The following is a 26126-nucleotide window of genomic DNA, read 5'->3' as shown; positions in this document are numbered from 1 at the left end:
TTCATCTGTACAGCCATCTGTTCATCCAATAGTTTCTAACTCTACTACATAACAAGTTCTTGAAAGAATGACTTTTGGAAAGTGGCGGAAAGCTGGGGTGTGAATGGAAAGGAAGCCAAGAAAACAGTCAGGGAGCTTCTCACAGGGAACTGTAGACCTGGGATGACCATTTTGAATTGTCCCAAATTGAGGCAAGGCCTTTATATCCCCACATCAACCAGTCATTGGATGCAGATGCTCCGGGAAGTGAGGATGACCTTGCATGAGGTGGCTCTCTTCAGCTGAGGGTGATTGGCAGAGAAGGACTCAGCTGACAGCCATTGGCAGCCAGTGCTCCCAGTGAATGGGGAATGAGGGTTGCCGTTCTGAAGAACGGGCATCTGGTGGCCCAGCACATGCCCCACCACACCCTGCTTTGTGGTTCTCCATTTGATTATTTTTTCATTTTCTGTCCCCTCTGCCCTGGAATGCAAACTCTATGATGACAGAGACTTTTGCTTGGTTAATTGCTGTTTCCACAGAGCCTAGAACAGTGCCTGATGCAGAGTAAGTACACAGTAAGAATTCATGAACAAAACTGAGGATGGATAGTTTGTTAGTCTGCTTGGGCTGCCATAACAAAATAATGTGCTCAATGGCAAGCTGACAGTAGATGGTACACTCTAGATTCCAAGGATCCTGAAGGCTGGTCATTTGGCTCTAGGGCCTCCCTCTTATTCACTAAATGACATTCTTCAGGATAGGTCCAGGGAAAGTATATTTCAGAACCTGAGTGGCTACTGGGAGTTTAGGGAGGACTGAGAGCCAGAGAGGAACCTTCAGACCCAGTTGCTCTTCCCACTTTAGAGAGCATGGGAGGTTCTGCAGAGTACACACATGGGGCTCAGCTCCTGGCTGGAATGGGCCAATATTCCATCGCATGGCTTCCATTTCACCAAGTCCACATCTTCATCTCCATCCCAGGCCTCTCCACAAGCTTCAAACCTTCATACCTTCCCTGGTTGTCTCACGGGGATCTCAGACCTCCCACAGCCAAGCTTCATGATAGCTTCATAGAAGCCTGCTTTTTGTCATGGGGAGAGATAGAACCTCATCCCTCAAGCTTGCTCATCAAACTCGCCCCGCCACTCATCTTCCCCATCTCGCTAAGTAACACCACCATCCATACAGATGCTTGAACCACAAACTAGGGGATATCTTCAGTTCCTCTCTTTCCCTTGTCCCCTACATTGGCAATATCTAAAAACTCTGCCTCCCAAATAATCCCAAATCAGCCCACTGCACTCCATTTCCACAGTCAGCCTGATGACTGGTTTCTCTGCTTCCTTTCCATCCATGTCCCTCTTCCTCCCTCCCCTGCCTTCCAAAAGTCACCTTGTCAGGAACTGTGAAGGGGCTGAGATTTTACCCTACTTGGAACTTACCAAATTAGCATGCCAGTTTCATGGATGCTGACAGAAGACATGAGATTCCCGGGTCAGAGACAAAAAACGTTGTTACTCACAGTGAATGCAATAGGCAGAGTGATAGCATGTTCCCTTCAGTTTCCTTAGCCCCAGTTGCCACAGGGGCAACTTGAACAGAGACAGACCTGCATGTGCTGGGGGGTTCCCTTACAGGAAAGGAGCTCTGAGCTTGGGAACCCACCATTTTATAGCAAGCAAGAAATAAGCCTGCTCTTTGCCATGGAGGGAGATAGAACCTCACCCCTCAAGCTTGCTGGCTGCAAACACAACCTTGAGAAATTGCCTGCATAATAAGTGAATGATCAGAGCTGGGCATTTGTGTCATATCCAGTAAGGTGAGTGCCCACTGATCTCAAACAAAATTCAAGATACTTAACTCAGCTCTCAAGACCCAGAGTGACCTGGCTCCTGCCTGCCCTCTGACCTCCCCTCCTAACCCCGCTCCCCTCATCCACTCTACTCCAGGTTCATGGGCCTCCTCCAGGGCTCCTCCCTCAGGGCCTTTGCACTTGCTCCCCACTCCTCCCTCCACTTGGGTTGCTCTTTCTCACCATTTCAATGTCCCTACCCTAAAGAAGCCTTTCCTAGCCATTCTAGCTGGTGTTGCCTCCCACCCTCATTGTATATCATATAAGTCTTATTTTTTTCCTAATGTTATCACACTCAGAAATGATCTTTCCTTGTAATCATGTTTTCTCCCACTTGTGTACCAGCCTCAGGAAGGCAAGGACCTCATCTGTCTTGTTCCCTGCTGTACTCTAGTCTAGAACAGGGTCTAGGTGCAAAATAAACATTTGGGGAATATATAAACGCAAGGCAAGGAGCATCCCCAGCTCAGAGGCCTGAGGCTCTGACAGTGTCCCTAGCGGTGGGAAATGCCAACCAAGGAGCTTCTCAGTGCTTTAGAAACATAAAACCTGGCATGACTCAGCTTAATACCAGGGTGCAAGTGCTGCGTGACTCAATGTCAGGCTTCAAACAAGAGGCTTCTCTTTGTAGTGGCCTCTGAGAACATCAACAGGGACACCACGGCATGATTGTAGGGGAAGCCTGTGGCTGAGTGATGAAAAGTCTTCAAATATATTTATATAAATCTGTCTATATATAAAGATTTGCAGTTTAAAAAAACACAACAACCAATATGCTCCTAATCACTGATTTGTCCCTTTCACGGAGCGGTGAAGAGCTTGAGCACTTGAGCTCTGGACTCAGACCAACCTGGATTAAAGTCCTGGGCTCTGCCTGGCCCCTGCCTCTGCCCCCATGAGTCCAAGTAATGGGAGGAATGCTTTTAACTAGCAGCACTGTCTGGAAGGTGAGGAAGAGGGTGGGGTCTTGAGGGAAGCTAATCAGGGAGATTCCAGATACAGAGTTTATTTACAAGGACCAGGGATCCCTCCAAGAGTGTTGCATTCAGGTCTTGGCAGATGACTGGCCAACCAAGCTTCAGGCAATTGTGGCTCCATTCGTCCAGATGGCACGTTGCCCTTGAGAGGATTCTTAGACCCCTCAGAGTGCCCACAGCTAGATAGGGAGGGCAACAACTCGAGACAGGAAGATGAAAAGACTGAGAGGGAAAAGTGTGAGAAGTTGAAGACACTAAGAAGATGCTCTCTTCTCAGGAGCTGATGACAGAGGAATCAAGGGAGAAAAGAGCAAGCCCTTGGGGGAGGGACAGGTGGCGGCCAGCAGCAGCTGATGCTGGCAGAGATGCCCGGTGGGGATGAGGCTGCTCATTCACTGACTGAACTTGGGCAAATTCCCCAACCTCTCTGAGCTTCTTTAAGAGTTAACTGTTCTCAGTAGGAAGAGTAACTTCAGGAGGAATAATAGACCTTGAGGATGATGGATCCCTGCCCTGAGGCTTGGTTCCCAGGAGGCTCTTTGAATTCTGTTGCAGCCCTTTTCGACCACTAGAGGATGTGCAAGAATCAGCTACAAAATGGTGACTGGATTTCCACTGGGCAGTAGGGAAGGTGGTGGGAATTGCTGCCAGTGGGATTGAAGGTTAGGGAAGTAACACGCATTCCTTAGGCTCTGGCAATAACCAAGGAAAGTACAAGCAGATCTTGTGTTTGTCTATATGCCAAACATGGCCTGACCCTCTCCTGGGTTCCAGGCTTGTGCTGGGCTCTCAGGATAAAAGATAAATGAAACACCAGAGCCCAACGCAGTGACTTGCATCTGTAAGTCCCAGCTACTAGGGAGGCTGAGGTGGGAGGATCGTTTGAGCCCAGAAGTTCGAGGCTGCAGTGAGCTGTGATAGCACCACTGGACTCCAGCCTGGGTGACAGAGTGAGACCTTTTCTCTGAAAAAACAAAAAAAGATAAGTGAGACCCTGTGACAACATACGGGGAAAAGAGCAGGCCGGCCCCGCACTCATCTCCAAGCGCCTAGGGCTACGATGGAGGTGAGAGTGCTCCTCTCTGCTGTCCTCACGGGTCTTGTTCAGGGAAGTGGGCATGAGAGCCTCTTGGGGACACAGTCTCCTTTGGGAACAGACTGCTCTGCAGCCCTTCCCTTTGCGGGTCATCTCTGTATCTACCTAGGTGTCCTCCAACCAAAGAAAGGGGTACAGGAAGACCTGTGAGGCTCCCCGAGGATTATAAGCTATCACTCATCATCATCCAGCCAGCCCCTTTTTGCCATGGAGGCAAATAGGTGGGGTGTGGCTATACCCTGAATCCGTATAAACCCATCCTTCCCTTTAAACTCCATGTCTGTCTTGAGTGCCCAACATCAATGACATCCATTCAGGCATTGCTATCAAGACAGCATACAGTTCCCAGACTGCCCTGGAGCGCAGCTGTGTACCTCTGGGCAGCTGGCTTGATCCCTTTGGCTTTTGTCAACTGCAAAGAGCTGAGGGACATCTGGAGTTGGGGAATGAACAGCCACCCCCGTGCTACCACCATCTTCCCTCTACAGCTTCGGTAAGAGTTAACAGGGCTGGCTTCATGGCTGGCACCTCAGGCTGGAAGACTCCAAATCCTTCCGTTTAGTATTGGGGAAACTGAGGCCTCACACATAGAAGTGACTGGGCCGAGGTCACACAGCAGAAGTGGGATAATACCAGAGCTCAGACCTCCCCGTGAGGTCTGATCTCAAAACCTGCTGCTGAAAAGCATACTGACATTGTGCTGACACTGCATTTAAAATCCACCCAAGAGGACTGATTTTTAAAAAGCAGACTCTGGCTGGGTGCGGTGGCTCATGCCTGTAATCCCAACACTTTTGGAGGCTGAGGCAGGTGGATCACCTGAGGTCAGGAGTTCAAGACCAGCCTGACCAACATAGTGAAACTCTGTCTCTACTAAATACAAAAAATTAGCTGAGCGTGGGGGCACATGCCTGTAATTCCAGCTACTTGGGAGGCTGAGGCAGGAGACTCTCTTGAACCTGGGAGGCGGAAGTTGCAGTGAGCGGAGATTGCACCATTGCACTCCAGCCTGGGCAACAAGAACAAACTCTGTCTCAAAAATGAATAAATAAATAAATGAAAATAAAAATAAAATAAAAAATAAAAAGCAGATTCTACTGTGCAAGAAATTTACAAGTCAAAAGAAAAGAAGGCTGGGCACAGTGGCTCATGCCCATAGTCCCAGCACTTTGAGAGGCCGGGGCTGATGGGTAGCTTGAGCTCAGGAATTCCAGAGCAGCCTGGGCAACATAGCAAAACCCCATCTCTAAAACAATTCAAAAGTTAGACACAGGTGATGGTGCATAGCTGTAGTCCCAGCTACTATGGAGGCTGAGGTGGGAGGATGACTTGAGCCCAGGAGGTCGAGGCTGCAGTGAGCCATGTTTGTGCCACTGCACTCTAGCCTGAGCAACAAAGCCAAATCTGTATCAAAAAATAAAAAATAAAAAAAATTTGAAATATGTATTTCAAGAAAAAATAATTTTAAAAAGAAAATTAAAAATAAAATAAAATAAAAGGCAGGTCCTGGAGACACCTCACAGACTTACTAAATTAAATTATCTGAGGCAGGGAAGAGGCCAAAGCCACTGCAGGTGGCAACCTGTAGAATGGGCAAGTGTGGGCACCTATGCTTTTCTTTATGCCTCCCTGCTGGATTTCCTACACTGGCCCCCAGGTCACCCTCCCACTTTGGCCACCCTTCCTGCTCACCCTGAGGCTGACCCTCCTGGAAGGCATCCCCAGGTGCCTTGCCCTCCAGCTTCCTGTGGGGTTTGGCTGTGAGAGGCAGGGTAAGGACCAGAGACAGCAGGATAGGGAGGATGGGTGTCCACTGCCCATCCTCCCTCACTGCTAGGCAGCAGGTGGGCAAGGCTGTGGCTCCTGCAGGGAGCCCTCTTAGAGCTACTCCCTCCTCTTGTCCACTTAGACTTAGCAACAGTGACAGCTACTTCCCCACCCTGTGGCTTGCCCTGGGGCACCTCAGAGCCCCTGGAGAACCCCTCGACCTTGCCCAGCCTCAGTCCCTTCATTCTTCTCTCTTCAGTGACACCCCCTGTGGAGGCAACCACTTCCTGCTGGGACCCCAACCACACAGCCCTCAATTGGTGTCAACATGGAGTCTGCCTCCACGTCCAGCCTTGGAGAGAAGGTTCTGGAATCTGGTTGCCATCGGAGTATAGAAAAAGGTCAGTCCACCAGCCTGGGGGTTGGGGGCAGCTTCCTGGACAACCCTGTCCTGATTCCTGCACTGGGGCAGAGAGGGAAGATTGCTGGGTGCGGAGAGTGAGGAGGGGCTGGGTTTACACGAGGCAGCGGCCCCTGCAAGCAACACAGACCCCCAGGAGCCCATGAGGGCCCAGCAGGAGGAGGAAAGGAGAGGGGTGGCCAGGGAGGGTGAGGAATACTGTGACAGGGGTCCCATAGATGGCTTCGTTAGACTTCAGAGGAGAGCAAGTTCTGAAAGCCCCACTAGTAGGAGGGGTGTGCCTGTGATGGCAGAGGCTGCTGCAGTGAGCCATGTTTGTGCCACTGCACTCTGGCCTGAACAACAAAGCCAAATCTGTATCAAAAAATAAATAAAATTTGAAATTTCAAAAGAAGAAAATAATTTTAAAAATAAAATAAAATAAAAGGCAGGTCCTGGAGACAACTCACAGACCTACTAAATTAGATTATCTGAGGCAGGAAAGGGGCCAAAGCCACTGCAGGAGGCCAGGCCGCTGGCTGAGGGCCAGGCAGCCAGTCCCATGGACTGGAGTGGGGACACATGGTGCCTCTTCAAGGCCACCCTGTGGCCACCATAGACCAATTAGCAGGTACTTTCTCCCCTCTGAGGTCCATAAAAGCCCTGGGCTCAGCCAGAGCAGTGGCTGGCTTAGTGCAGGAGGTCCCTGGGTGCCGCTGCAGCCACTCAAACTGCAGCTGCAGACCCAGGCCTCCTGGTCTACAGAGCAGACAGAAGCCTCACCCTCTTGGGTGGGGCTATAGCCGCCCAAATTGCAGCTGTGGATATGAACCTGTCTGTGCTTTTGGGGGAGGACCAGCAGTAGGCAGGATTGGCCTTCCCAGGTGCTGCTGGGACCACCTTCCCAGGTGCAGGAGCTGGGTGTCTCTACAGCCTGCACCCTTCAGGGACTCAGGAAGGACCCCACCCACCCATCCCTGCAGGCTCAGGGGTGTCTTCTCCCACTGCCCAGCCTCTCTCCACTCCTGGCACCTGCTCCAATCTCAGAGTGGGGGTTAGGGCTGAGCCCCAGGGCCATGAATGGCAGCGGCAGGCAGATTAATTCCTTGGTGGAAGGGGATGGATCCCCAGGAAGGCCACATCTTGAGGCCAGCGAGGGCCTGAAGGCTGGGGGCCAGGCAGCCAGTCCTATGGACTGGAGTGGGGACTGTAATGCCTCTTCTAGGCACCCCCATGGCCACCCATGGACCAATCGGCATGCACTTCCTCCCCTCTGAAGTCCATAAAAGCCCTGGGCTCAGCCAGAGCAGGTGAGAGGATGGCCAGAGGACGAAGAGGGCAGAGAGACAATTGTATGGGACGATACCTGGATGAGAGGAGCACCCTCTCTGGTGATAGCTGGAGATGATGGGATGACCAGCTGCAGAGAACTGACAGCTGCAGAGACAACCTGCTGGCAGAGGAGCTACCCTCTCTATTGAGAGCTTCAGAGACCTGCAGAGATGCCGAAATGACTTGCCTGCAGAGAAGAGCCACCCTCTCTGGGCCTCCTCTCTGCTGAGAGTTGAGCACTTGGCAGGACAACCTGTCTACAGAGAGGAGCTACCCACTTCTCTGAGCTGTTCTAACACTAAATAAAATTCTTTTTCTTCTTCACTCTTCACTTGTCTCGGTACCTCATTCTTCCTGGTTGCAGGACAAGAACTCAGGCAAAGGCACCATGGCCACAGAGGTTTCTGGCCAGAAAAATCGACACCCCACAGATCCTGTAATACCCGGAGGTGGGAAATCACACTGGCAACCACTTTGTGAGAAGGCAGGAGACACAGCTCATGTCTAGGCTGCCCTCTGGGCCTCAGTTCCCTCAACCATAACACTGGGGCCACATTCCAATCTGTCCCCATCCATGCAGTCATAGGAAAGACTTGTGAATGTGCTCTGCAAACTGCTAAGTGCTGGACCTAAGAGAACAATGATGACCAGTTATTTTATTTATTTATTTATTTATTTGGAGATGGAATCTCGCTCTGTCACCAGGCTGGAGTGCAGTGGCGTGATCTGGGCTCACTGCAACCTCTGCCTCCTGGGTTCAAGAGATTCTCCTGCCTCAGCCTCCCAAGTAGCTGGGACTACAGGTGCGCACCACCACACCCAGCTATTTTTTGTATTTTTAGTAGAGGTGGTGTTTCACCATGTTGGCCAGGATGGTCTCCATCTCTTGACCTCATGATCTACCCTCCTCGGCCTCCCAAAGTGCTGGGATTACAGGCGTGAGTCACCACGCCCAGCCTAATGATGACCATTCTTTAGGCAACGGTGACAAACGGGGGTGTCTGCCTTACTGGAAATGAAGATTTCCTCAGCACCTGAGTGCTCTCCGTGGCAGTAGACTTCCCCAATGGAATCACCAAGTTCACAGTTGCTCCCTGGAAAGACAGATGCCTGTGGATGTCTCCAACTGCCTCCATCTGCCAGGGCAGCTGCACCATTGATTCAGAGTATAAGTGGAAGGCATTGAAAATTTATTATCAGGCTCCTGGATTAGGTGATGACAGCTTTGGTTTTAGCTAATTAAGTACCATTTTCATTTACATCTATCAGGCCCAGAAATGGGGGTATTTGTGATTAGGAGGAATTCTCCCTTGGGTTTCTGTCTCCTCCATATTTATGTTTATGGCTCCTTTGAGGTCATTTGCTATGCAGGCTCTCAGTCTCGAGCTATGCTAGATGCTGGTGCCCCAAAGCGTTCGGAGTCCAGTGGGGTGACAGATACTTGACTAATCCTCCAATGTTGCTGAGCTCCTTCTCAGTACCAAGCACTGGACTCATAATACAGATGGAGACAGGCCTGCTCCCTGCCCTTGGTGAGGTTCCTTTCTAGCATAGGAAAATGAACAAGTGAAAAACAAACAAGTGAACAAGTGAACATCTCACAATGTTTTTTTGTTGTTGCTTTTTGTTTGTTTGGTTTTTGTTTTCATTTTTTCTGAGACAGGGTCTCGCTCTGTCACCCAGGCTGGAGTACAGTGGTGCAATCTCAGCTCACTGCAACCTCTGCCTCTTGGGTTCAAGCAATTCTCCTGCCTCAGCCTCCCAAGTAGCTGAGACTACAGGTGCGCACCACCACACCTGGGTAATTTTTGTATTTTTAGTAGAGATGGGATTTCTCCATGTTGGCCAGACTGGCCTCGAACTCCTGGTCTCAAGCGATCGGCCTGCCTTGGCCTCCCAAAGTGCTGAGATTTCAGGCATGAGCCACCATACCCGGCCTCACCTCATGATGTTCTAAGAGCTTTAGTGGAAGACATAAGAAGAGTATGATACTCAAGCCATGTGCCAATGCTCCAGCCAATGTCCTGTGCCCCTCTTAGAGGCAGCAGCAGTGAGGTTGGTCACTTGAGAACATGAACTCTGGCCAGACAGGCCTGTATTGGAAGCATCAGTTTTCCCATCTGTGATATAGGATAATAATAATAGTTGTTACTTTGTAGAGCTGTTAGGAGTACAGAATGAGGCAATTCGTGGATATACTTTGTTCAATGCCTGGCACATAGTAGATGCTCAGTAAATGTCCTTGCTGTTGTTGGTATTATTATTCTTTCTTGGCTGACTCAGTTTCCCTAAAGCCACTGGCCTGGTCAAGGTCTCTATAAAAAGTTGGCTTGGTGAAAGGACCTAAGAGAAGCTGCTGACTGGCCCCTGGTGTTGGACAGTCCAGCACTGAAATCAAGAGCAAACTGAGGTCAGGAACAAACTGAAGTTTGTTTAATTTTCTGACTTCCTGGACACTCTGAGTTTTCTTACCTATAAAATAGGATAATATTGTACCTGCTTCAGCTGTGTCTAGAGGATTAAGTGAGTTGAAAGAGTTAGAGGGGACTCGGTGCTCTATTCATTTTTAATATTTTCTAATGGTGGTGGCAATGGTTGCTGGTGACATGTATCTTTCTTAATTGGCTCTGGGCGGGGTATTAGTTTACTAGAGCTGCCATAATAAATTACTACAGGCTGGACGGCTTAAAGCAACAATTTATTCTCACAGCTCTGGAGGCCAGAAATCCAAAATGAGGGTGTTGTCAGGGCCAGGCTCCCTCTGGAGGCTCTAGGGGAGAATCCTTCCTGGCTTCCTCCAGCTTCTGGTGGCTCCAGGCATTCATTGTAGCTGCATCACTCTGATCCTCACCTCTCTCTTCCCACGGCCCTCTCTTCTCTCTCCTCCGCTTCTGTCTCTTAAAAGGTTACTTGATCATTTGATTTAGGACCCATCTGGATAATCCATGACAATCCTATGTCAAGATTCTTGTTTACTTCAAGCCAGGCGCAGTGGCTCACACCTGTAATCCCAGCACTTTGGGAGGCTGAGGCGGGCGGATTACGAAGTCAGGAGTTCGAGACCAGCCTGGCCAACATGGTGAAACCCTGTCTCTACTAAAAATACAAAAAATTAGCCGGGCATGATGGCAGGCGCCTGTAATCCCAGCTACTCAGGAGGCTAAGGTGGAAGAATTGCTTGAACACGGGAGGCAGAGGTTGCAGTGAGCCGAGATCGTGCCACCGCACTCCAGCCTGGGCAACAGAGTGAGACTTCATCTCAAAAAAAAAAAAAATAGATTCTTGATTACGTCTACGAAGAAGAACCTTTATATACCAAAGATAAACCCAAAGGGCTTGGCTGTATCTCTTTGGGGGTCCATAATTCAACCCACTACAGGTGGGGAGGGCAGACACGGGATTTAGGCCCCTCGCACAGAGCCTGGCACCTTAGAGATCACAAGCACTTACTGAATGAAGCTGTCAGCAAAGCATAAGGAAAAGGAGCGAGGCCGGGTGCGGCAGCTAACACCTGCAGTCCCAGCACTTTGGGAGGCCAAGGCGGGTGGATGGCTCGAGGTCAGGAGTTTAAGACCAGCCTGGCCAACATGGAGAAACCCCGTCTCTACTAAAAATATAAAAATTAGCCGGGCATGGTGGTGCACGCCTGTAATCCCAGCTACTCAGGAGGCTGAGGCAGGAGAATCACTTGAACCTGGGAGGCAGAGGTTGCAGTGAGCAGAGGTTGTGCCACTGCACTCCAGCCTGGGCAATAAGAGTGAAACTCCATCTCAAAAAAAAGAAAAGGAGCAAGTGGGGCCTCTGCCTTGACCTCCTTGACCTGTTGGCTGATCTTGGGGGTGGGAAGTCACTTTCCTATCCAGGTCTCAGGCTTCCTTTTATAAGATCAGAATGCTGGGAGCCATTGCCTATTCTAAAATGCGGGCCTCCATGTGTATCCATAGATAGGCCTGGCGGTCTTCAGGTGTCAATAACCAAGTACCAGAGAACCCAGCTCTCCTCCTGGCCAGGCCCTGGAATACCTCAGTGTCAGGAAAAGCAGCCCCTGACCAGAACCTGGAGAGAGGTTTAGTAAGTGTAAAGCCCCAGACACCTTGCTCAGAGTTTCATCTGATTTAATTTTCCCAACAACATTTGCAAAGACAAGCACTATTCCCATTTTACAGCTGCCCAAACGGAGGATCAGACAGATCCAGTCACTAACCGGAAGCCACCCTTCTGGTGTTTGCCTGTGTGTTTGTCTGCCTCCCACAGCCTGTGCTTTGGGGGCGGCGGGGATCTTGCTTCTGCCTCAGGGATACTGGTATAAGGCAGGCATTTCGGGGGCTTCTGGTGCATGTCCTCCAAGCCAGGCGCTGAGCCAAGTGCTTTAGATAGCTAGGGGGGTCTCCTCCATCCTCGTGCTGCTGGGACTTCTATGCTGTTGTAATGGCTGACTCTCATCTTACAGCTCGGCAGCTTCCGTCACTTATAGAAGGCCACAGGCCAGCTATGCCACCAAGGAGCACTCTGAAGCCAGATCCCAGAGTTTAACTGTCTGCCGCCGAGTGAAATATGAGGGTGCAAGAAGTTAGAAAAAAAAAAGGAAGTGGAAGGAGTAGGAAGATGTCACTGGCTTTGGTGTAATATCATGGAAACCAACCAGTGGTGACCTTTTCAATTTACCTATATTTATTATGGAATTATTCAACGCAATAATATAAAATTATCTAATCTATCTAAACTAATCCTTTCAATATATATCCTGTCCTCTCACCCACATCTTCTTTTAGGGTGACTTCAGAGCCCCTGTAGTGGTCTCAACAATGGTCCATCAGTTGCCTGTGGGCATGGCTACATCCTTGTGGGTTGGAAGCTGGTGAAGAGACCAGAGCCCTGACCAGAGACACCACCCAGCATCAAGAGAACAAAGGAGGCACACACCCCTCCAAGTGTCTTCCAGCTATTAACTCTCGGGGTCTTTATACTAAATGACCCCAATGTGTTGACCTCAGGTCCACACTAACCCTGTTACTCCCACCTGTGAGCCCAGCAGTGGCCATCTATACAAATTTGGCAAACCCTGTTACGTTGATTCTGATAATATGTGCATGTGTGTGTGGGAAGGAGGGAAGGGGATTATATTAACTGGAAGGTTTACTTTGTAGAGATAAGATCATTTTTCCCTGTCAAGTTGGATCATTCTGTAGCTCTCATACCTCTGGTGGCCTACACTGGACACAGGCAGTCCTGGGTTGGTTCTGATACAGTAGAGATGGGCCTCCGAGTCAACATTCATGTACGTCAGGGCTCTCAACCTCTGCCCAGTTGGTATTTTGGCCTGAGTCATAATTTGTGGGGGGGCTGTCCTGTGCACTGTAGGATGTTTAGCAGCCCCCCTGGCCTCTACCCACAAAGTGCCAAGAGCACACCACCCCCGTCCTGCTATCTGGTTGTGACAACCAAAAATGTCCCCAGATGTTGCAGGTGTCCCCTGAGGGCAAAATCTCCCCTTGTTGAGGGGCCACTGGTTTATGGGAATTCTCTATGCCCGCCCTCCAGAAATCCACTTTCATCTGCACCCCCTGCAGAGCTTTTAGAGCTACAGATTTGTTTTTTGTTTTTGTTTTTCAGATGGAGTTTTGCTCTTGTCACCCAGCTGGAGTGCAATGGCGCAATCTCAGCTCACTGCAACCTCCACCTCCTGGGTTCAAGCGATTCTTCTGCCTCAGCCTCCCGAGTAGCGGGGATTACAAGCACCCGCCACCACGCCCAGCTAATTTTTGTATGTTTAGTAGAGACAGGGTTTCACCATGTTGGCCAGGTTGGTCTTGAACTCCTGATGTCAGGTGATCTGCCCACCTCCTCCTCCCAAAGTGCTGGGATTACAGGCGTGAGCCACCGTGCCCGGCCAGTGGAATTCGAAGTTCTAGGAAGGACATGAATTTTAGGGGGTTGGGGACACTATGTAACTCAGCACAAGCCTCTACAGAGATCATCGAGTTCATCCTGGTCTTTGCAGCTAGCCTGGAAAATCAGGTAACTTCTTCCAAGTCCCAGCATCAACCAGAGACAGAACCAGGACCACTGCTGGGATTCCTGACACCCCATCCAACATCCAAGGGCATGAGGAACAGGTGGGACCAAAGCGTGTCCATGGGAACCCACAGCGAGCCCACTGTGAGCCCATGTCCCTGGCTCCACCCGCACGTCTGCACATCCCAGCCTGAGGGGGCCTCCTGAGATATTTGAGGTCTCCCAGGAATCTCTCACTTCTTCCTACTGCCAGTCAGACCCAGTCACCAAAGGTGACCAACCTTGTTGGTTAATTTTTTTCTCCTTCAAAAAAATAAATTCATAAATGGTCCTTGGCAAGCTGTTTACTACCTGACTTTAACGGCCTGTTTATTACCTTGAGCCTGTGTCTGTTAACACGCCCCCTCGTCATTTTCCCTCATTAACTGTCAATTTGGAAGCCAGTTTTGGCATTAACCATGCCTAGACTAAATGGCTGTGGACAGTTGATTTTATGACCATGCCTTGTCTTGGCAACGTGGGTGCCTGTCATCAAAGAGGAGGGCTGCAAACAGAGGGGTCTCAGCAGCAGGCAGCCTGGAACGTGGGGGCTGCTGGCCGGAAGGCCAGGCAGGTGGGGATTTCAGAGCCTGGGGCACAGGGATGTGCAGCCTCCAAAGGTGGACGTCCCTTCTTCTGGCTGCTGAGGGACAGGCGCATGTTTAGAAGGACATTTAATTTCATAACTTCAGAGAGGGACTGTAAAGAATCTGTCATCTGGAAAAAAAAATCACTCACAGCAATGCAGAAAATACCCCTTGGAAAATGACCATGGCAAGTTGATGCATTGGCTCTGAGTCTTATCTTCTCAGGCTTCCCATTCTATGTTCCATCCACTGTGCCTTACCCTTGCTGGGTACAGGGGATACAGAAATGAATGAGAGCTAGTCCTAGCCCCCAAGGTGCCCCAGCACAACGTAGAGAGAGGCTACGCTGCAGAGCCCAAGCCAGCCAAGCTTCGTGAGCCCAGGGCCAGGGAGGCCAGAGCAGGGATTGGGAGGTAGACTCACCAGGCGGGGCTGGCCAGAGACTGTCCACAGAGGCACTGGCATGAGCCTGGGAGAATGGGACAATTCATCACAGGCAAAGAGAAACGTGGAGATACAAAAGGGCATGGGGGTGGGGCAGGATGTTGCCTGCTCCAAAACAAACCTGTGCCATCACTGTCAACCTTAAAACCCCCCATGGGCCAAGAATAAAGGCCAAATAGTGAGGGAAGTCTGGGAACTCAGCCCTTCATCTGCTTTCTGGCTGTCTCCTGCCATCTCACCTTGTCACCTCCCCCTGAGATCCAGCCACACATCTGCATTGGGGTGACTAATGTCCCCCCAAAATTCACATCCAGTTGGGATCTCAAAATGTGAGCTTATTTGAAAATAGAGCTTTGCAGATGTTATTCGTTAAGATGAGGTCATACTGGATTAGGTGGGTCCTAAATCCAATGACTGATGTCCTTAGGAGAAGAGGAGAGGGTCAGGTACAGTGGCTCACACCTGTAATAACAGCATTTTGCAAAGCCAAGGCAGGAGGATGGCTTGAGGCCAGGAGTTTGAGGCTAGCCTGGGCAACATGGCAAGACCCCATCTCTAAATATAAAAATTAAAAAAAAGAAGGAGAGGAGACAGAAGGACACACAGGGAGAGGGCCGTGTGATAATGGAGGCAGAGACTGGAGTGACGCAGCTGCAAACCAAGGAGCACCAAGGATGGCCAGCCACCACCAGAAGCTAAGAAGAGGACAGCCGCCAGGCATGGTGGCTTACATCTGTAATCCCTGCGCTTTGGCAGGCTGAGGCGGGTGGATTACTTGAGGCCAGGAGTTCGAGACCAGCCTGGCCAACATGGTGAAACTCTACTAAAAATACCAAAACAAACAAGCAAACAAAAAATAGCCAGGCATGGTGGTGCGTGCCTATAGTCCCAACTTCTCAGGAGGCTGAGGCATGAGAATTGCTTGAGCCCAAAAGGCAGAGGTTGCAATGAGCTGAGATTACGCCACTGCAATCCAGCCTGGGTGAGGGAGTAAGACTCGATCTCAAAAAAGAAAAAAAAAAAAAAGCGAAAAAGAAGAGGACAGACGGAATGATTCTACCCAGCGTCTCAGGGCAAGTATAGCCCTCTTAACACCTTGATTTTGGATTTCCAGCCTCTAGATATATGAGAGAATAAATCTGTGTTATTTGTGGCACTTTGTAGCAGTCCTATGAAAGGAACACACTATCAGTCACCCCTCACATATCCCCAGTCCTTCAGGAACACGTTTCCTGAATGCCTTCCCGAACCTTCCTTGTCGTCCAGAGACCTGGCCAAGACTTTCTGGGCTCAAGAGGGCAGAACACATTCTATTGTTTTTTCTTTTTTTAAGTTTTGTTAATTTTTTGTAGAGATGGGGCCTTACTTCGTTGCCCAGGCTGGTCTTGAACTCCAGGCCTCAAACAATGCTTTCACCTCATCCCAAAGTGTTGGGATTACAGGCATGAACCACCAACCTGAACATACATTTTAAATTCTACTCCCTTAAAGAATCCCATTAAGTTACATTAAAGGGATTTTTTTTAAAGACAAGATCTTATTCTGTTGCTCAGGCTAGAATGCAGTAGTGCGATTATAGCTCACTGCAACCTCGAACTCCTGAGCTCAAGCAATCCTCCCTTCTCAGCCTAAGTAGCTGGGACTGTAGGTGTGCACTACCACACCTGGCTTTTTCTGTTTTGTAGAGATAGAGTTTCACTATGTTGAACAGGCTGGTCTCAAAGTCCTGGCCTCAAGCAATCCTCCCAGCTCAGGCTCCAAAGGGCTGGGATTACAGGTGTGAGCCACTGCACTTGGCCAGTAAAGGGATTTTTAAAGAAGACCATTCCACACACAATGGCAAGAGCAGGAAAGGTGGAAACAACGTGGAGTTTGTTTCAACAAAGGGGCCAATCTGGACTGGCTGCGCCTCTTGGCTCAGTGCAACTCCCCACGGATCCCCCTGTCCTGAGGTCTCCTAAGCAGGTTGTCCATGGTGCCATCACTAATATCCCCACTGTCAAAGCGCTGTTGTGGCAAGCCTGGCCTGACCCAATCTTGCTCTTGACTGTGAGCTGATGAAGTTTCTGCTGTCTCCAGCAGGGTCTGGGTCCAGTGGAGACACTCATGCCAGCCCCAAGGAGTCTTCTGCTTTGACCTACTCTTGAGCTTGCAAGCAGAAACTACAGAGCAGCCACTTGCTGATCTCTGTCCCTGATCACGTGGCAGGCCCTCCAGATGCCCCATGGGGTCAAAGGGGGCCACATCTGCCCTCCCTGTGAAATCCTTTCCACAGAGCTCAATGGGAAGCTGAAAGGGATTTGCCCTAGAGACAACCAGGTTCATGCTGCTGTTCAAAATGAAACAGGATTCTGGGGAAATACATACACAAGTGGAAAAGCTGCTACAAGTTGGACAGAGACTCTTCTGGTGTCAGGAAACAGAGGGGCACAACTGAGAATTGTACACGGAGCTGCAGAAGTAGCCTTTCAGCTCTAACACGCACATGCGTCACCTGGTTCCTTAGGGCTGGCGAGGAGCTGGAGATGCTGCATTTTCAGCTAGCCCCAACAGGAGGCTGGTGCTGCTTCTGCCGGTCCAGGGGCCAAAAAGGTACCAAGGTTCTGAGATCCAGGTGATGTTCAATTTCTCAACCTGGTAGTAGGTAAACGAGTATACATTTTCTTTTTTTTTTAATGATGTTTTGGGGGTCTTACTATGTTGCCCAAGCTGAAGTGCAGTGGCTATTCACAGATGTGATCATAGCACACTGCAGCTTCAAACTCCTGGCCTCAAGTGATCTTCCTTCCTGAATAGCTGGGACTATAGGCACATGCCAGTGCACCCAGGTCTTCCTGTTCTTTCAACTATGGGTATATATTTTATGTTCTTCACTACGTATGCTATATCTCATAATTTTTTGAAAAGACCTGCTGAAATGTCACCTTCTCTTAGAAGTTCTTCTTACCCTTGTTGGACCATGCAAGAAGTCACAACCTCGGCTGGGCTCAGTGGCTCACACCTATAATCCCAGCACTTTGGGAGGCCGAGGTGGGCGGATCACCTGAGGTCAGGAGTTAGAGACTAGCCTGGTCAACATGGTGAAACCCCATCTCTATTAAAAAAAAAAAAATACACACACAAAAATTAGCCAGGCATGGTGGCAGGCGTCTGTAATCTCAGCTACTCAGGAGGCTGAGGCAGGAAAATTGCTTGAACCAGGAGGTGGAGGCTGCAGGGAGCCAAGATCATACCACTGCACTCTAGAGTGGGCGGCAGAGTGAAACTCCATCTAAAAAAACAAAACAAAACACCCAAAAAACAAAAAAGAAGAAGTCACACCCTCTTCTGTATTCCTGAGAGACGTCCAACATGGGTCACCAACTGCACTGCCTATAGGGACCAGGTAAGTGATGCCCCACTACTGAGGCTGGCAGGGAAGACCCACACATGCTAGCCTTAAAGAGAAAACTGATTGTCCCCTACAGGATGTGGGCCCAGGGCTGCCAGATCTAGTTTTCCAAGAGAAACTGGATATTCAGATTTTTGTGTAAAGTCTACTTTTTTTCCCCAAAGACATCCAGGCTGGAAGAAGACTGTGTGCTGCTGAAGCTCTGACTCAGGACTCAGATCATGACTGATCTGGTTCTGTGGCTCCGCAAGCCCATAGTGACATCCTCACATTGATAAGCAGGGTCATATCTGCAACCTGGGTGGTCCCAGGATCATCCCTATCAACAAAAACAATAATCATAACAAGCAGTTAGATAGCAGTTACTCTGTGTCAAGCCCAACTCTAAGCGCTTTACATGAATTGGTGCTTTTAATCCTCACAAATTGTGTGCCAGACACTGTTCTAAGTTCTTTAGGTATTTCTAGCTGATAGTAGAATCCTTGCAAAAATGCTCTAAAGCTGAAGTTAGCCCCATTTATTTATTTATTTATTTTAAATTTTTTTTTAAGACAGAGTCTTACCCTGTCGCCCAGGCTGGAATGCAGTGGCGTGACCTCCACTCACTGCAACCTCTACTCACTGCAACATCTGCCTCCTGGGTTCAAGCGATTCTCCTGCCTCAGCCTCCCAAGTAGCTGGGACTACAGGTGCTCACCACCACGCCCGGCTCATTTTTGTGTTTTTAGTAGAGATGGGGTTTCACCATGTTGGCCAGGCTGGTCTCAAACTCCTGACCTCAGGTGGTCCGCCCGCCTTGGCCTCCCAAAGTGCTGGGATTAAAGGCGTGAGCCACTGTGCCCTTCCAAGCCCCATTTTAATATGATGACATGAGTCTCACAGCAGTCAGAGGGACTTGCCTGTGGTTCGAAAGCTGGTAGGTGATAGGCTTGGGAATCTCAGCCCAGGGACCATGATCCCAACCACCGCGCAACAGTAACTGACAGACCTACAGCAAATGCACATTCCTGCTACTACAAGCCTTGAGACCTCAGCAAGTTACACAAACTGGGCATAACAATGCTGCCAGGGTCCTAGGGAAAGAATGGGGATTAAATGGGATAAAGTAGGCAAACCTTGGCACAGATTAAGTGATGGTTAAATTGCGGCAAGTTTCATTACTGTAATTGTTTATTTTATTGATGTTAATCTTCATCACGACTATAGCTGTCTCTCCCAGGTCTAATGGCTCTCACGGCTGTGTGCTCTGTGATACAGTCACTTGCATCCCCGTTTAGGGTTTGGAAATCAACATGTAGCTGGAAACTGCTGGCTAAATATTTGTGGAAGGTGGAAGGTGGAAGGGAGAAGAGTAGGAAAAAGGGGACAAGCAAAGGAGGCTAAGAGGAAGGAAGAAACTGAAACCTCAGCAGATGTCTCCCAAGAAAGAAGGAGGCGACAGAACTTGACTGAGATACTATTAATACCATGTGCCAGGCTGTGCGCTACCCAGGTGACACAGGTGATCTCATCACATCCTGAGGGTGGGTGTTGTCACCCCATTTCCATAGGAGAGGAACCTGAAGCTCAGTGTCCGCAGCTTGCTCCCTGGCTGCTGTCTCAGCTTGCAAACTAAATGACTGGGAGTCTGTAAAACTCCCGCCACAGGCACATTTACTCTCAGTCCTTCCTGCTTTTGCTCCTGGAGGCTACTCTAGCTCACAGTAGAACCAAGTTTTGGAAGCAGGATAACTCTGGCTGGGAAGGGACCCCACCCTACTGCTGATAAAAATTACCCTTTGTAAAATCCTTTGCACATATGTTAATCCCATTAACTTAATAATTACTGTATTCTAGAAGGGAATTAGAAAACTAGAATTTTTATTTTCCTATTTACAAAACAGTTTGACTATCTCACCTGACTTACATCTCCTCTTGAGCCAGGTTACCTGCATTTGAGTCGCTACACATCCCCACCTCTGCACAACCCTGCCCCGCTCCTTCATAGCATTCCTCAAAGAAGTTAGTGACCCATTTCTCAAGTAAAAGGACTCTTGGGTAAAATATATATTTTCTCTTTTTCTTAGCACCAAACTCAGAGACAACCAAAAATCAAAAGAATTGCTCTGTTTATGTCTTGGGGGATAGGAAGATCCCTTTTTAATATCAAAATTGTTTCTATAAGGTTGCTTGTTTTTTTCAAATTAGATTATAGTAGTTATTTATGTATCCTGGATTATAATCCTTCGTTACAGTGCTGCTATTGTCTTCTTCGTTTGTGGTTTGTTTGTTGAGAGTGAATTTAATGAACAACAGTTTACTGTAGTCACATTTACCAATCTTATCTTCTACAATTGTCTTTATGCAGAAAATACTTCCTCACTTGGAGGTCACAAGAATATCCCCCTATACTTTCTTCTGAAAGTTTGAAAACTGTGCCTTTCTCATTTACATATTTAATTTATCTGCATCTAGTTTTTATCTGTGATGGGAGATAAGGGACCACTTTCCTCTAGGATCCTTGACAGATTAGTCCCTCCTTTCTCTCCTGGCCTGCAAAGCCACTGCAGCCACAGATCAGGTTACCAAAAGTGTTTGGGTTTGTTTCTGAGCTTTTTCATTCTGCTTCCCTGGTCAGTTTCTCTGTGCCAACAGCATACTGCCATAATCCAAATAGCTCTGCAATAAATTCCAACGTTGTCCGGGCAAACTGCCCTACTTCAGGCTTCTTTAGGAAAGTCTTGGCTATTCTTGGGCCTTTGTTCTTCCATATAAATTTTAGAATCAATTTGTTCAGTTCCTTGAAAAAAATCCAATTGGGATTTCTATTGAAATTGTATTAAGTCTGTGGCTCAATTGGGGGATACTTGAGATCTTCAGCATATCAAGTCTTCCCAGCCATGAACTGAAAATGTTTCTTCATCTGCTTATGACTTTAATGTTTTTTCTCTAACATTGTACAATTTTCTCCCAAAGGTCTTCCATGTTTATGAAATCATTATCGGCCAGGTACAGTGGTTCATGCTCATAATCCCAGCACTTTCGGAGGCCGAGGTGGGAGGATCACTTGAGCTCAGGAGATTGGGACCAGTATAGGCAATGTAGCAGGACCCCATCTCTACAAAAAATAATTTAAAAAAAAAATTAGCTGGGTGTGGTGGTGCATGCGTGCAGTCCTAGCTACTCAGAAGGCTGAGGTGGGAGGATCCCTTGAGACCAGGCTGTAGTGAACTAGGACTGTGCCATTGCACTCTAGCCTGGGTGACAGAGCAAGACCCTGTCTAAAAAAAAAAACAAAAAAAAAAAACAAAAAACACAGAAAAAAAGAAAGGGAAGGGAAGGGAGCGGAGGGGAGGGGAGGGAATTATCCCAAGGTGCCGTTTATCTTTTTTGCTATTATAAAAGGTATTATTTTTGAAATTACATTTTCTAACTGCTTATTGCTTATTGTATTACATAGAAATTCAGTGTTTAAGTTATTGACTTTATATCTAGCTACTTTGCTGAACTCTCATTAATCTCAATAATTTGTAGATTCTTTTGGATTTCCTATGTAAACAATCACATTATCTGTGAATAACAGTTGTATTTCTTCTTTTCCAATCATTACATCTTTTTCCTGCCTTATTGCGCTGGCTAAGACCTCTAGGGCAATAGTAATGATAGAATACACTCTTGTCTTATCTCCAGTTTCTTAGAAATAGGTTCTAACTTATCACCATTAAGATTGGTGATTTTGGTAGATACTTTCACCTTGTCAAAAAAGCTCCCTTCCATTTTCTATTTTGGTAATTTTTATTTAATTGATTAACTATAAATGGGTATTAAATTTTTCAATTTTTTTTTTTTTTTTTGAGACAGATTCTCACTCTGTCTCTCATGCTGGAGTGCAGTGGCATGATCTTGGCTCACTGCAACCTCTGCCTCTCTGGCTCAAGCTATTCTCATGACTTGGCTTCCTGAGTAGCTGGGATTGCGGACAGGCACTGCCACACTCAGCTAATATTTTGTATTTTTAGTAGAGACAGGGTTTTGCCATGTTGTCCAGGCTGGTCTCAAACTCTTGACCTTAAGTGATCTGCCCACCTCGGCCTCCCAAAGTGCTGGGATTACAACCTTAAGCCACGGTGTTCAGTCTAAATTTTTATTTTGACACATAAGTTCAAAATAAATGGTTTGTTTATTCAATCTGTTAAAGTAGTGAATATTTATAATTTTTTTTCTTGGTACTAAATCATCTTTGCATTTTTGGAATTAAACCCACTTGTTTCTCATGTATTATCATTTTTATTCATCACCAGATTCTGTTTGGTAATATTTTATGTAGGACTATTGTATTCATATTCATGAATAAGACTAACTTGTCCTATTCCTTTCTCTTATTCATTCCTTTCTCATTCTCAACACCTAACTCATTTTTAGCCCCATAAAATGAATTGTTTTTTACTAATATCCAGAAGATTTTATGTAAGATTGGAATGAGTTTGAAAGTTTGGTAGAACTCCCCTGTTTAAAATAATACATATACACACACACATATATATATAATTGCAGGTCCCGTGTGTGTGTATATATATATGTGTGTGTGTGTGTGTGTGTGTGTGTATGGGATGGATATATATATGTGTATATCCACATATATATATGTGGATATACACATATATATCTATGACATGAAATTATTTTTCAATAGAAAGATAGTTAACCTCTTAATCATTTATTAAATTTTGAGACAGGGTCTTGCTATATTGCCCAGGCTGGAGTACAGAGTCTATTACAGGTGCAATAATAGAGCACTGTAACATTGATCTCCTGGGCTCAGCCAATCCTCCCTCAGTCTCTCAAGTAACTGGGATGACAGGTGCGTGCTACTGCACCCAGACACTTATTCATATTTATATGGTTAAATAAAAATTTGAGCTTTTAAATTATTTTCAAATCAATTTTGGAGTTACATTTTTTCCTAAGAATTTCACTATCTCATCTTAGAATTTGAATTTTCGATATAAAGATTTGCATAATATTTTATTGGTCTACTATTTTAAATCTCTGTTGTCACTCTAATTTTGGTTCATTTTCATTTCTAATATTGTTGGGTGTGTGAGCTTTCTTTTTTTAATCAGTCTTACCAGAAACTTGACTATTTTATTATTTTATTCAAAGAACCAAGATTTAGCCTTATTGATCTGCTCTATTGTATCTTTTTTTCCTATTTCAGTCATTTCTATTCTTATCTTTATTGTCTCTTTCCTTCTATGTTTTTGGGGGGTATATTTTCTTTTTATTAAAAAAATTATTTTATTTATTTATGTATTTTTGAGACAAGATATTGCTCTGTTGCCCAGGCTGGGGTGCAGTGGTGTGATCTTGGCTTCCTGCAACCTCCACTTCCAGAGCTCAAGTAATCCTTCTGCCTCGGCCTCCTGAGTAGCTGGGATTACATGCACACACCACCGCAGCTGGCTAATTTTTGTGTTTTATGTAGAGACAGGATTTTGCCATGTTGCCCAGGCTGGTTTCACACTCCTAAGCTCAAGTGATCTGCCCGTCTCAGCCTCTCAAAGTGCTGGGATTACAGGCGTTGGCTACCACACCCAGCCAAATTTTAGTAATGTCTGGAAATTTAAAAGCACACTTCAAAATAACACCGGAATGAAATAAAAAATAGTAATGTAAACTGAAAAATAATTAGAATTGAATGCTGCTGAAGATATTACATGTTGAAAATTCAGTTATGAAGCAAAAATAGTCCTTTGAAAGGGAATACATAGACTTAAGTATTGTTACAGAATAGAGAGTCTGGGTGTGGTGGCTCATACCTATAAAACCAACACTTTGGGAGGCCAAGGTGGGAGGGTCACCTGAGCCTGGGAGTTTCAGACCAGCCTCAGCAACATAACGAGATCCTGTCTCTATTTAAAAATAAAATAGGCTGGAAGCCGTGGAAGCCTCAGGAGGCTGAGGCAGGAAAATTGCTTGAACCTGGGAGAAGGAAGCTGCAGTAAGCCGAGATAATACCACTGCACTCTAGCCTGGGTGACAGAGCAAGACTCTCAAAAAAAAAATTACTAAAATGTGTCTTTGTATTATCTATACCTACTTTTTAAATTCTGTTGTGATCAGAGGCCACAGATATCTGTATGATACTGATTGTTTTCAATACAATGACACATTTTGTAGCCTAATAAAGTGTATACCTTTCAATCATATTTTCTAACCACAATGCAACTAAGTTAGAAGTCAATTTTTTGAAATGGTAAGAAATCTTAAAACACAGGTTAGCATTTCCACATGTGCTTGAGAAGAATGAGTATAATCTAACTGTTGGGGGATTATGTTCATTAAGTCATGCCTGTCAATTTTAATTGAAATCTTCTATGTCTTTACACATTTTGTCTTTTTGACCTATCAGTGATTAATTCAGGTGCATTAAAATCTCCAACTATTGTGGCAGATTGAACTACTTCTTGTAGTTATTTTCAATTTTTGTTTTATATTTTTTAGATTTAGATAACTGTTGTATCTTACTGGTGAATTAAACTTCTTATCACTGTATATTGACCCTCTTTACCTTTAATAATGCATTTTTCTTAAAAGCTATTTTGTTTGATGCTTATTATTATTTTTCTGATGTATCTCTTATCCTACTTTTACTTATAAACTTTCTATTTTCTTAGTTTCATCTACGTCTCTTATAATTAATATATGGCTAAATTTAGAAAAAATCTAACATGACAATCTTAGTCTTTCGACTGGTAGGTTTGGTCCACTTACATTTATTGTGATTATTAAAATATTTGGACTTTGGGGTAGTACAGCTCTTTCCTTTCCATCTGGAGGCAGCCATCAGGTAAGCCAAGATGCATCCAGGAGCTATGGAGAAAGAAGCAGTCTGATGTCACGCGCTTTCTTCTGAGGGTCCGCTGCTGGCAGTACCGCCAACTCTCCGCTCTCCACAGTGCTCCCTGCCCCACCTGGCCTGATAAAGCGCACTGACTGGGCTACAAGGCCAAACAAGTTTACATTATATGTAGGATTCGTGTTCGCCGTGGTGGCCGAAAACACCCGGTTCCTAAGGGTGCAACTTACGGCAAGTCTGTCCATCATGGTGTTAACCAGCTAAAGTTTGCTCGAAGCCTTCAGTCCGTTGCAGAGGAGCAAGCTGGATGCCACTGTGGGGCTCTTTAAGAGTCCTGAATTCTTACTGGGTTGGTGAAGATTCCACATACAAATTTTTTGAGGTTATCCTCATTAATCCATTCCATAAAGCTATCAGAAGAAATCCTGACACCCAATGGATCACCAAACCAGTCCACAAGCACAGGGAGATGCGTGGGCTGACATCTGCAGGCTGAAAGAGCCGTGGCCTTGGAAAGGGCCATAAGTTCCACCACACTGTTGGCAGTTCTCGCCGGGCAGCTTGGAGAAGGCGCAATACTCTCCAGCTCCACCGTTACTGTGAATATAAATAAAGTTTGTAAAATTCATGTCTAATAAACAATTTAGGACAGTCATGTCTGCTTACGGGTGTTATTTTTCTGTTAAAACTAGTCTGCAGATTGTTTCCTGAATGCTTTGTCAAGAAAATTAAAGTGCAATAATGTTTGAAGACAATAAGTGATGGTGTATTCAGAAAATTATGGGCACCAATCTGGGTTAGCGTGAAGAAAATTGCCTCAGTCTCTACGGTACCATTTTAGGTTCACATAAAAGGTGAAAGCCCCTGGGTCAGTGCCATCGCTTCATGGCATTCAGTGGTTAGTGGTCGTGGTTTTAACACTGGTGTGTTTTGAAATTGAATATGAGATAAAATTATTAGCCCTAAAGTTGGTAAGCTAGCAATCAATGCTAGGGTGGGAAGCTGGCGAGCCGGTGGCCATTAGATAAATACCTTTCAAGTGTGAGCTCAGACGTCAACCCTAAAATACTTAACCGTAACACTAATTTGCGATCATTATGAATCCTTTCAGTCACATTAGTGGGGAAAGTAGTTGGCTATAAGTACCTCATTTTTAGTCCAGGCAGTCTTAAAAACATCTTGGGTTACCTACTCTGTCAACTCTCATAGGCTACAGAAAAAGTCATACAAGTGCATGGATTCCAACCATATGTGTTTTCTGCAATTGTTTCTCTTATTCCTGGCCAAAGTACCCTAAAAATCCCTACCGTTCCACAAAGTTGGGCCATCACTTCTACGCCCACTTTCACTGTAAGTATACCACCACATTGCATTTCTGTTCGTATCATGTCTTCCAGGAGGCTAGG

At 46.6% G+C, this 26126-nt stretch overlaps 1 pseudogene; it reads left to right on the top strand.

Moving 5' to 3' along the window:
- The first annotated feature begins 3871 nt into the window (after positions 1-3871).
- Positions 3872-25333, top strand: LOC129012373 (large ribosomal subunit protein eL15-like; annotated as a pseudogene).
- The last annotated feature ends 793 nt before the right edge of the window (positions 25334-26126 follow it).

The sequence above is a fragment of the Pongo pygmaeus genome, chromosome 15, assembly GCF_028885625.2.
Source record: "Pongo pygmaeus isolate AG05252 chromosome 15, NHGRI_mPonPyg2-v2.0_pri, whole genome shotgun sequence".
In the NCBI taxonomy this organism is placed as follows: domain Eukaryota; kingdom Metazoa; phylum Chordata; class Mammalia; order Primates; family Hominidae; genus Pongo; species Pongo pygmaeus.
The sequence above is the reverse complement of the archived record's forward strand: the minus strand, read 5'-3'. Positions and strand labels throughout refer to the sequence as shown.